Genomic DNA, 12,667 nt, shown 5'->3' with positions numbered 1-12,667 from the left:
ATGTCCCGATGGTTAATAATTAATAAAACGTGGCCACGATTTAGCTTAAATGAGGGAACGAATTGCTATTTCGTGGCCACGAATAAAAAAAAGAAAGTTCGGCTATGTCATGATGAGACGTGCTCCGTAGTTTTGACATCGACAACCCAAGGGCATTTTACCTTAAACTTGCGACTAGTTAACTTTCTAAAGTAGCAATCGCTTCTCGGGTCGACATTAACACACTGACAAAATTATGTTTAGATAATAATATGTTTATACCACATTTTAATGTGTCTTGTGTAAAAGTATTCATGACTCATGAGATACCAACCTTTCGGGAACTTGCTTTCAACGTCTTCTGTTCCTCTTCTTGTTTTTTTATTGAATAACAAAACGTACAACAATCAAATACTAAAATAATAGCAACACAATAATGATATAAATAAGAACTATTTACACAGGAGTATTGAAATCAAAAACCGTTTCAATAACAGATACAAAGGTCCTTAAAAAGGATAACATTTCGAGGCTTTAACAGTCTATGGTCTTTTTTGCCTTGGAGTTCCTTACACCCTCCAATGATTTAAGATAATGCCAAAGTTCAAATTTAAATTGTACAAAACTAGGTGTGTTTTTTGCCCAACGACATTTATGGACAAAACTAATTTTCTTTTCTAAAGGCTTATCATAAAAATATAATATTCTTATTATCCTCCAGAGTAATGTCAATCCCAGAAATCTCCTTAAAAAAAAATCTTAAAGTCACACCACAAAAATGTTAGTACAAATACAATCCAAAAATAGATGACAAATTGTCTCGTCATTCAAATTACAAAAAAAGACAATTCAAATCAATATCTTTCTTTAATCTTTTTATGACCTGATTTACTGGGTAAATACAGTGAATAATTTTAAATGAAACCTCACGAATCTTATTAATGACACAGTATCTCCTGGAAACCATAAAAGCCTCTTCCCAGTTAATGTCCTGGAAACGTGAATTCCAAAAACTTTTAGCTAGGTGTATTCTCAATGAACGGCAAATCTGTCTAAGAAAACTATTGTTTCATTTTTTATCAACAATACGATTAACCCTAACCTCAAATTAAAGTCAAAATCAACAGCATTAGCTGCACGCAACAACTGAAGAAGACCAGAAGGTATTGCATCAAAAACAACTGCATAATCCTTTGCAGATATTGGAAGTTTGAAATTCTCCATATGCAGAAATTCTCCATATGAAAGCAAATGACCATCATGGCGAAACAACTGTGTCACCAATAAAATATTGTTCCTAAACCAATATTCCAGAAAAAGTGTTTTATTCTTATATTAAATATCTTTATTATTCCAAATCAAACATCTATGGGGAGAGAAATTGCATTTGTATGCCAGCATCCAGGAAAACTTTGGAAAGCTTGCCTATGAAAGTTAAACAGCTTAATGGGGATTTCATTCATATCAAAATTGCAATTGAGGAGAAACTTAATACCACTAATTTTTTTTAAACTAAATTTGGAATATAATACCACAATTTGTCATTAGATTTGATACAATTCTGAATCCATTTAATTTTAAAAACAGTATTAGAAACTTCAAAGTCTATAGCATTTAAACCACCTTGCTGAAATAAATTACCATAATATTCCTCTATTCAAGTAATGTGGTCCATTCTTCCAAATAAAATTATACACTTTCTTATTAACTACACTGTAAAAAATTATATGCCCCATCTAATCAATAAAAATGTGGCAACAGATTACAAGCAATATCATTAATTACATTCAACAAATAAAAATTGATTTAGATTTACTCTATAAACTCCTTAATATTAACATATTCAAAAAGACAAACTGCAATTTGCAATTAAAAAATTTATTAAAATTTAAACAAAAATATTGGGTATACTAGACAAAGATCTAGCACTATACAATAAAAAATATTATGCCATATCTACTCAATAAAAGTGTGGCAACAGATTACAAGCAATATCATTAATAAATTCAACAAATAATTTTTTTAAAGAAAACTGGAAGATATGTGCAATGGAGTTCATCTGAGTTTGTGGCTAATTATGTGTGGTTGAAATGTGCAGTAATATCGAAACTGATAATAAATTCTCATTGGAATTACAAATATCATCAAAAAATGTTTGAAAAGATATATTATCTATATTTTTAATTTGGGCAAATCTTTTCCCTACATTTTTCTGTCACACCATAGGATACAGTCACATATTTATTTGTTAACCAAGTTACTCACATGTGTATATACAAACACATACACTATATACACAATATAATATGTACAATATATTTATTTAAAGCTCCACTGTGTAGGATCTACTCCCATCTAGCGGTGAAAGTCTATATGACAAGCAACTGAATATTACTTTCTAGCCCCCCCCCCCATTCGGAACGCGTTTTAACTCGTATGGTGGCCCGGCCGTGTCATGCCAAGGTTAACATGGCTTCCAGTAGCTACAAAGCAAAAGCAATGAGAAAAAAATGAACAATTTGCAATGTCCTTTGCCTGTGATCCATCAAAGCACACAGATTTATGTTTAACATGAAAAAAGTCTGATTGTCATGATATGTCCGCTTAAAATCACATACAAAAAGCAACCATGACGGGTTTAAATGGACACGAACTAATATTATGTCAAAGTACAATGCTTATGTTTTAAGTAAACGTTACATGTCCGTGTATATGTAAGAGCTTTCTCTCATATTGGTGAAAAAAGATCGCGCAACTTTCACACGCTTGTAAAATGAAACGAAAGACGCGCAGATCAGACGCTTTTATCAATGAAATGCTAAAAATAGGACTGTCACCGTGTGTTTGTGCTAGAGGTCAGAAAAGATGAAAAACATTTATCTCAGTACCTCAGATTACATAAATGGGCGGAGAGACGGCGTGTGTTTGTTCGAGAACATTAAACCACATGCATGTTTACACTAACAAGTGTTATGCATAATCATGCTAAAGTTAGCCAAGGAACTATAAAACTTCAAGTTTACAACATGGACTGTATAGATGTAAATGAATATGCTGAATTACCTGTGGAGAAGATATAAGTGCAACTTCAGTGTCCCTTGAGCCCCATCTTGGAAAACTAACTCCAATAGTGACTTTGGTCTTGATGTTTTTCCTGTCACGTTGTCGTTTAAAATCCCCGTTTCGCTTCCTTGGCGATTATATGGAAGTAAATCTGTGCCGTTGGGTTTTGAATTCTAATTCTTAGCACTGAATTTTTTTACATCAAATTTTTAACACTGAATTTTATTTTGCATCTAAATCAGACTTTGAATTTTAAAAGCCATCAAATATCTAGCACTGTTTTTTTGCCTATGACATTTTTTAAAATGTTTAAAAAAATTCAGTGTAAAAAAATTCAATGTCTAAAAAAATTCAATGAAAAAAATTAAATGTGTTTTAAAAGATTCAGTGTAAAAACATTCAATGTTTCAAAAGATTTGGTGTAAAAAATTCAATGTCTAAAAAAATTCAGTGTAAAAATATTCAGAGTCAACATCCGGGGAAGCAAGGAGAATCAATCGATCACTGTATCAAATCATTCAACATCCAGCCAATCATTTACGCTCCATTGGTCACGTGACACCGAAACGGGAAGTGGGTGAAGTTCAGGCAAAGGGTTTATTTGCATTAACATACAAACATATTTTTCACATCTGGCAGATCGTATCATCAGTATATCAGGACACAGTCTGTTTACATTTATCAACATCAAAGTGGCTTCTGTATCTGGATGTGTGATCGATCCCGTGCGGGGAGACGCGCTGGATGAATAGCTGTCAATCACAAATGGCTACAACTGGCTTTAACCATAGGGTTGTCGCGGTAACCGCACTCCCGTATTGTACAGTTCTACTGAGAAGCAAACAGCAGAGAATAACTAGCAACCCTAATAACCGTGATTCACCTTTTTTAGCTTTATATTTTAAGCTTTAAAGGTTTTATCTTTGCTTATTAATATTTGCAGCGTCCGCACCGCGTACTTTACCTGAACTCAACTTTCACCCACATGCTTTTTACCAACAAAATTAATGTGAAACATGAGGATGACAATCCCGACTTCACTGTTTTAGTTTGCCTTAATAACGTGCTTTAGGCTCTGTCTGAACTTATACGTTTTTGTTCTGTAGCCTACTTTGTTCACTCATATATTTCTATATCAACAATAAACTGTTGTTACCTTTGTTTCCTGATAAGTTTAATATGATTTAAATAAAAGAGCTAACAATTTCCTAAATTTCCTGTTCATGTCTCCCTCTAGTCTAGTGCGTAAGAAGTGAAGTAATGTAATTTACAAACACATTTAGGTATAAGAAACTTACTTTGCATAAAACCAACACTGAGCAAATGTATTTGGTCAATTTTATTATGGTTAGTATGTGTTTAACCTAAAACGTGTTAAATGAGATAGAAACTGCTGACTGACCAACATTCACATAATGACCCTTGATATGTCGCCATGGAAACTCAAACATTAAAACGATCCATTAAATTCTGCTACTAAATATTAAATCTCTACATTAATAGTTGGAACATATTAAACATATGCCTGAATAACTTAAAAATACGAGCAGGAGTGTTAAAATGCGCTCCATTACCTAACCTCCTTTATTTTTGACAGCTGTCAGGGAGAAGATTAATGATAGTTAGCGGTGTTTTGTGTGACGTTGACCTGTAAATGCAGATTCCATGGCTGGATTGAGTGAGATCCGTCCTCGGCTGCGTTTGTGATCGGAATGTTATCCGTTCTTGCGCCACACATCAAGATGGATAAATAAAACACAACGAAAATTCTTCTGTGTATTTTGTTTAATGATTTGCCTAAAGCGCCATCACATTCAAAGCCCTGTGTTCTTAGTTTATATGTATGAGATTTTTAATGTTTGAATTAAAAGAAATTCCAAAACATTTTCCCGCAATCTTTTTAACACTTTAGGGTCAGTAAAATGTTTTATGATTTGTTGTTAAAAATCTGTTCAATGATTGGTTAAAGCCTACGCGACTGCCGCTCACGAAAAGATAAAGGGCGTATTCCAATAGCATATTATCCCTATGCCATATTCCCTTCGAAGATCAGAACACTTGATGTATAAACTCTAGAGAAAGTTGCACAATTGTCTCATGGTGTGGTCAATTCAAATAGACTTGGCGAATAGAGCAATGAAAAACGCACATCAGTTTCTCTTTATTTGGATCGACTGTGTGACATCCCCTTCCTGAAGTGCCCTTCAAGGGCGCTAAAACGCCATTTGGAATTCACCCCGTTTTCAGCATGAACTTGACTGCCGCGTCCCATCTCAAAGGCCGATAAAACAGCTGGAGTACTAATAAAAACATCAGTAAATTAATAGGTTTCAGCAATTCTTCTGAAGAAATGTTACCATATCTTTCTCTGGAAAAATAAGCTGCCTTCAAAGCAAGTGTAATTGCGGATTCATGCGCTTCTAATCTAATTTTCCAAATTGTTCTTTTAAGTCATAATGTAAAAATAACACGGAGACTTACGTTCTTACATAGATGTGTTGTATTTTTATTATTAGGGAAATACAGGTAAGGATTTTTTCACCTTCTGAACTAAACAAACCGCATATTTTTATAGGAAATAGCCTATATTTGGCAAAGACGTTCATCTGTAGATCACTTTTGCTTTTAAAGTCAGATTATTAAATATTTCAATTTCTTGAATTAAAATAGTTTTTTAAAATGTTTCTTTATTATTATTATGAACGAAAAACTTAAAACCAATAAAATAGTACAACGATAAACTCGCTAAAACAGCTTGTTTATTAATAAAACAAATTCGATGGATGGTTCTAACACAAATAAATGAAAGACATAATTTTCCATTACTACGACTGCTTAGTGTTTGTTTATTATTATTTTATTATAACAGAACAACAATAAATTACTAAAATGACTCACTTATATAAAGGAGAAGGTTTAACAAAAACGAATAAATGGAAAATATTTTACCTGCCTTAATACATAAATACATCTAAAGATCCTTAGATTTATTTAAAATAAGCAAACCAATCATTTGTTTAATCAATATAAAACTACAACAATATAAACCATGGACAAACTCGCAAAAGTTAGACAAAGAAATTCAATTTAAATCCTGTCTATTCTATTCATATTTGTGGAGCAATATAAGCTTGAAAGTATCTTGAAATAAACCGATATACAAAAGCATTTTAACACTGCTTGTATTTTTAAGTTATTCAGGCATATGTTTAATATGTTCCAACTATTAATGTAGAGATTTAATATTTAGTAGCAGAATTTAATGGATCGTTTTAATGTTTGAGTTTCCATGGCGACATATCAAGGGTCATTATGTGAATGTTGCGCTGGTCAGTCAGCAGTTTCTATCTCATTTAACACGTTTTAGGTAAAACACGTACGAACCATAATAACATTGACCAAATACATTTGCTCAGTGTTGGTTTTATGCAAAGTAAGTTTCTTATACCTAAATGTGTTTGTAAATTACATTACTTCACTTCTTACACACTAGACTAGAGGGAGACATGAACAGGAAATTTAGGAAATTGTTAGCTCTTTTATTTAAATCATATTAAACTTATCAGGAAACAAAGGTAACAACAGTTTATTGTTGATATAGAAATATGTGAGTGAACAAAGTAGGCTACAGAACAAAAACGTATAAGTTCAGACAGAGCCTAAAGCACGTTATTAAGGCAGACTAAAACAGTGAAGTCGGGATTGTCATCCTCATGTTTTACATTAATTTTGTTGGTAAAAAGCATGTGGGTGAAAGTCGAGTTCATGTAAAGTCCGCGGTGCGGACGCTGCAAATATTAATAAGCAAAGATAAAACCTTTAAAGCTTAAAATATAAAGCTAAAAAGGTGAATCACGGTTATTAGGGTTGCTAGTTATTCTCTGCTGTTTGCTTCTCAGTAGAACTGTACAATACGGGAGTGCGGTTACCGCGACAACCCTATGGTTAAAGCCAGTTGTAGCCATTTGTGATTGACAGCTATTCATCCAGCGCGTCTCCCCGCACGGGATCGATCACACATCCAGATACAGAAGCCACTTTGATGTTGATAAATGTAAACGGACTGTGTCCTGATTCACCCACTTCCCGTTTCGGTGTCACGTGACCAATGGAACGTAAATGATTGGCTGGATGTTGAATGATTTGATACAGGGATCGATTGCTTCTCCTTGCTTCCCCGGATGTTGACTCTGAATATTTTTACACTGAATTTTTTGAGACGTTGAATTATTTTGCACTGAATTTTTTTAGACATTGAATTTTTTTACACCAAATCTTTTGAAACATTGAATGTTTTTACACTGAATCTTTTAAAACACATTGAATTTTTTTCATTGAATTTTTTTAGACATTGAATTTTTTTTACACTGAATTTTTTAAAAACATTTTAAAAGGTCATAGGCAAAAAAACAGTGCTAGATATTCGATGGCTTTTAAAATTCAAAGTCTGATTTAGATGCAAAATAAAATTCAGTGTTAAAAATTTGATGTAAAAAAATTCAGTGCTAAGAATTAGAATTCAAAACCCAACGGCACAGATTTACTTCCATACAATTTGTTTTAATGTCCTCGAGAATATGTCTTCAACAGGCTTTCAAATCAAAGCATTAGATCGCAGGTTCATCACGGTGTGCGGCTGTTGTAAAATCCGAAGGATTCAGCTACGCAGGTCACAGGCTGGATACGTCATCAAGCCTGGTTTATTTAAATTAACTGAGAATTACATTCACAAGTCATAAGCATATTACATCAATTTACAATTAACTAAGAATAATTGTCAGCTTTATAATTGTTAATATTCTGAAATAAGACTGTCTTGATGACGTATACCGCCTACACATGCAACCTCCAGTCTTCAGCTATCGGACAGCGTGAGTGTAGAGTGAAAGCGCGAAAGGCGGAGCTTGAATTTCAGGAATGTCCAGAGGCGATTCTAATGCTGCGTTCCAGACAACCTGTAACCCGTAACTCACGACTTCAAAACCACGACTCACGACTTTGAACTGGGAGTACATCGATCTAGTACGAGTTCACGGGTGGGAAGTCACGGGTTTGACTGCCGTTCCAGAGCACTTTCACCGGTAGAAGGTTGTAAAAACACGAGTTACAGGCTGCCTGGAACGCATAGGGTCGTGAGTCGTGGTTTTGAAGTCGTAACTCACGGGTTTAAAAACCTGCCTGGAACGCACCATAAGGTCTATGGGGGCCCCAAGCAGAAAATTCCCTGTGTGCAAGAAGTGTACAATACTTCTATACAATATCCTTTGCTTAAGCCACTATTCTACAGTGCAATAGTTACTGCGAAAGATACATATAATCCTCATCATACCTAACATTATTAACATGTTTGGATGCATAAATGGCATAACATGTTTGGAAATAATGACAGCAGAGAAATATTTTCTATATTATACAATGATAGCAATGATTAATGACTTATTTTTACAAGAATATTTTTACAAGAATATTTTAAGAAACCAGTCACAACCAGACTGCTACTAAATAATCTCAGTAAAGTTACTGCTAACTGTTATGTAAGTTAGTGTCCTAGAGTTATAAATATTAGTAAACTTAATATTAATTTCATATCTGAAAATACAGAACAATATAACACATACATCTGTTGATTTTCTCAGCAACAATGCAATTCTACAGACTTGACAAAAGGTTTTCCTGAGATTTGTTTGATAATGTTTGAGACCTGACAGGGTGAGGATGTAGTTTGTCTTACCTCCCTTAATGAACTCATCATCTCTCATTTCTTCTTCCCTTTCCCTGCTTTGCACAAAACATTTCTGATGTCCATCTACAGAAGCCAATAATGATCGAGTCAAAATAAGATTAGCATTGTTATTTAGAAACTTCCTTTAGTCTCGTCATGTTTTCATAAGCTAACTCACTCGTGTGGCGTCTTTTGAATGCGGTTTTTGCGAATTAACGCAAAGACGCGCGCGGACATGAGTGCGTGCACGCGTCATTGCGACTGCTTTGTCGCTTTTACAAGCGTAAATTGGGTAACTACATTGCATATAGATCAGTTTTTGCCGCGATTGTCTTTGTAAAGGATTGCACTAGTTAACTTAAAATTTAAACTTGAGATTTAGACCAGAAGATTTACACTTGGGCACGTGCCTGACTGGAGCTGGACCGGGCACATTAAACCACATGTGGGTACAGAGGGCTGCTCCACTTTAGCGCCTTTTATATGCGGTTAAATTGTTTTAAATCACTTGAGTGTTAGCATTTGCAAGCCTTTTAAACACGTGAAAATGATAAACTTTTCCTATTTAAATTTGCGTATTAATCTGGCAATCACATGCGAGCCAAACCGTGGGTTGTGATCCATACGGATCAACTGCGACATCACGACTGAACGATACAACGTCACCCATTCGCTACGTTCATTTACGAAACTGGCAAGTTATCCACCTGGGTTGGATTTTGACTGGGCTAAGCCAATATCAATCAACATTCCATCCAATCGGAATTTTGATATGCAGTCATGTTGTTCATCTACCGGGTGTAGCTGGCCATCCGAGAAAGAAACTCGGGGGCCCTCTAGTGGCTCGGGGCTCCAAGCAGTTGCCTGCCTTGCCTGTTGACAAGGTGCGCCTCTGGGAATGTCCCTCGTCGGCAAATGTATTTCAAAGATGGAGGCACAACATGGATTCAGCCAGAGAGCGCTTCGACGGTATGCATTTTAAATAGCAGATTCTACACTTACGAGAATACTTTGATTAGTGGGTGGGAAGTAATTACACATGAATGAGCACATACTTTTGAAAGAAAACATGGGTTTTTGTTAAGAATTAACTCAATAAAGTACACAGTAGAGCTTTAATAATATCCCTTACCTTTTGTTGTGAATAAAGTTCTCCCTCAGCAATGTTTCACATTGTCTGCAGGAAACTGCATACAGGCCTTCATGAACACACAATTTAGTTAATAGGTCGTGAAATTAATAGTAATAATAATAATAATGAATGTTCATTTTACATTATGTAGAAAGCTTAAACATTTTAAAAAGATAATTTATACATTTAATAACTTCCTCACCTTTTGTGGAATTAAATGAATAATTTTATATTTCCCCTCAGTAATGATTTAAGTGACGGTGGGCAGCAGAAAACTCCAGTAAGAGGCCTTTGCAATGTTTCCCATACGTTGATTTATTCGTGGCGCACCGCCACAGAATCAGCGCTGGCGAGTAGCATCTGCCTGCACAACTGGAGGCTGCACTTTTAGGACCGTAGTTTTAGGACCGCAGTTCTAGGACCCTGGATTTTAGTGACAACGCCACCTAGCGAATTAGAGGACCAGCAAAGATGGACGACAAACAGAGTGTGAGTATCAAATGTGAATCAATTTTTATTTGAAGATTAAATACAATCGTGATGCATTTCATTGGAAAGGTAACGTAACCGAAGTGATCGTGATTTGCTAAATAGTCTTGAAATCATAGCCATCATACGTATATTAGATAATGATGTAAATGAATTGTTAGCACATTCGTTTAATTAAACTGTTCCATGAAAGCTTGTGTTGACTGTTAGTGACAGCACAAGAAAACTGTATTACGTTGGTTGTAAAAACTTGTTAGTTAATCATTGTTTTATTTTATTTTTAGTTAAAATAATCTGTTTTAACTGTCACGTGCTCACAGACTTTTTAACGTTACCACACAATACATGTTATGGCAACGTTAGGTCTCCTTATTTACATATGATTTTATAATGTGGATTGAGACATATGACGTTTTTATAGTCAGACATAACAGTAAGCCATCATAATAATTGACTGTTAAAATACCATGTGTTAGATTGTGTCATGTACTGTAAGTTACTCTATATGAAATGCTTTCAAGGACACAGCTCAGGGCAGGTAGAAGTATGACAAAAAATGAATTAATTAATTGGTTATGTACTAGACTTATTTATGTATCTGAAATGAACTGAATGTAAGTTATACAAAAATATTTGATAATATTTGAATAAAAAAATAGAGAGTTAAACATGTTCAACTAAATGTTCCTGGTTTCATTAATTTCTTTATCTTTCTCTCTCTCGAGTCAGTGAAGACGTCCATGCAGTTCCTATGTTGTTCATGTCATGAACACATTTGTTTTTGTGTATGTTCAAATTCACCAGTTCAAGTTCTGTTGCAATATATAATTTTATAAAATATACACAATTTTTAAATGTTGTGTATTCCCTCTGTACTTGAATATGTGATTGACTGAAAAGGCTATAGGCATAATATCATGTTTCCTTGTTTATTTTACTTGATGAGTTATTAAATAATGCAACTTAGACCCAATAATTACTCAACATTCTTAGAAACCAGATTTAATTTCAATAAAGAAAGCAGTATTTGAGTACGGTGTAATAAACCTTTAAAAACTTTAAAAGTAGTTAAAATTGGGTGAAAATACTGCTTTGGCATTTTTCGAGTAGCATCTGCTGGAGTTTCGCTAGGTGGCGCTGTTACAAAAAAAACTAGGGTCCTAGAACTGCGGTCCTGAAACTGCGGTCCTGAAACTGCCGCCTCTGGTTGTGCAGTCAGAAAATGTTGGCGCTGGCCGCCACAAATAGATTTTTCATGATCCCCATTTACATTTATATTTTACTGTTTAAAAACGTCTTAATTCATTGTTGCAAGCACCCAGCGTGCCCTCCCTTTCTATGTTGCATGCAGCGCGCGCCCCCCCCCCCCCCCCCCCTCTCTCTCTCTCTCTCTCTCTCTCTCTCTCTCTCTCTCTCTCTCTCTCTCTCTCTCTCTCTCTCTCACACACACACACACACACACACATGAGCGTGAAAAGGTGGCGGTGTTTCAATGTCCGTTCCTCCGTATACTTTCTTTTTCGCGTAAACGTCAACAGTCACAGATTTTACTGACAGAGAAGACGGCGATGACTTGACGAAAGGTTAGCATTAGTGTTTCCCACACACACACACCCGTTCTCTCCGTCTCTATAATGCGATATGCCTGCGCACGTGTTTTGTAGTAACTTTGTGTAACAGTTACTGTGTATTTTCTCATATTTCTGAATTTGCACCCAATTGTCTGCGCTATACGCGACAATAAAACTCGCATTTAAATAAAAAGGGGCTCATAACAAGACATTGATGAGAAGAGCAACAGCAGTAAGACTTCAATGTAAATGTATGGTGATTTATATACCAGCTGTAAACATACACGTACGTTTCGTAATTTCCTGTTATTTTGCGGGTAAAAGCGCTTAAGCATTTACTTGTATTCTAGGAGAAAAAACAAGTCAGTGGCAAGTCAGTTCCTGAATAACACGACACAAACTTTAAAAAGTCAAATTCACTTCTCAGAGGCACAGAACTGTTCCTGAAACTGACGTTCTCCCCAAACTGAAATTAAACACAGTGTTTCGAGTTTTTCTCGTCTGTGTCATGTTGATATCAAGAAGCAACGTGCACATGACGACGAGAGAGGTGACCTGCTGCGCAATCGAGTTACCCCTCCCACTTCTGAACTGAGATTTCTAATCCCGTCCGAATTGACCATCAATATTACAGACGTCCTGTGGTAAAATTACGCCATCAACAACCGTAAAACTAATCCCATCCGAATAGGGCTATAGTCTGCTCATTTT

General features: G+C 35.2%; 1 long non-coding RNA gene across 3 annotated transcripts in view; it reads left to right on the top strand.

The window, feature by feature from the left end:
- The window catches only part of LOC135761070 (uncharacterized), a 37,665-nt gene that overhangs the window by 20,207 nt on the left and 4,791 nt on the right, over positions 1-12,667 (top strand). The window contains exon 1 of one of the 3 annotated variants that reach the window (XR_012336409.1): positions 10,214-10,385. The exons of 1 other annotated variant lie outside the window; for it this stretch is intronic. This is a non-coding gene — a long non-coding RNA (uncharacterized lncRNA). Of the gene's footprint in view, positions 1-10,213; positions 10,386-11,850; positions 11,969-12,667 lie in introns of those variants that run through there. One more of the 3 variants, XR_012336411.1, reaches the window with a different exon arrangement.

Source organism: Paramisgurnus dabryanus, chromosome 3, assembly GCF_030506205.2.
Source record: "Paramisgurnus dabryanus chromosome 3, PD_genome_1.1, whole genome shotgun sequence".
NCBI lineage: Eukaryota > Metazoa > Chordata > Actinopteri > Cypriniformes > Cobitidae > Paramisgurnus > Paramisgurnus dabryanus.
Note: the sequence above shows the minus strand (reverse complement) of the source record. Positions and strands in the feature narration are given on the sequence as shown.